This window comes from Charadrius vociferus, unplaced genomic scaffold, assembly GCF_000708025.1.
Source record: "Charadrius vociferus isolate BGI_N301 unplaced genomic scaffold, ASM70802v2 scaffold1163, whole genome shotgun sequence".
Taxonomy (NCBI): Eukaryota; Metazoa; Chordata; class Aves; order Charadriiformes; family Charadriidae; genus Charadrius; species Charadrius vociferus.
The window spans coordinates 77825-78115 of NW_009647823.1; the positions used below are offsets into that span (position 1 = coordinate 77825).

The 291-nt window shown below is 71.5% G+C and overlaps 1 protein-coding gene across 1 annotated transcript in view; it reads right to left on the reverse strand.

Moving 5' to 3' along the window:
- POU6F1 (POU class 6 homeobox 1) overlaps positions 1-291 on the reverse strand; it is a 12424-nt gene that overhangs the window by 987 nt on the left and 11146 nt on the right. The window lies entirely within an intron of this gene.

Sequence of the window (291 nt, forward strand, 5' to 3'; positions counted from 1 at the left end):
TGGGGTAAAAGCCCCGGGCGAAGGGGCCGCGTCCCCCGTGGGGGAGGGCAGCGGTTGGGGGGGCTCCTCAGCGGGCGCCCCGGCGCGTCGCCCCTCGCAGCAGAGAGGTAAGCTCGCTCCTTGGGGAGCAGGGTTGGGGGGGGGACTCAGCTGTGCTCACCCCTTCTCCTGGGGGCACCCAGCCCCACAACGCCCCTTGGGGGACCCTCTCCTGGGGTGGCTACTTTGGGTATCCCCAACACTCCTCTCCAAAACCCTACCCAGGGGCTACGCGAGCCCCCAACCCCCCCC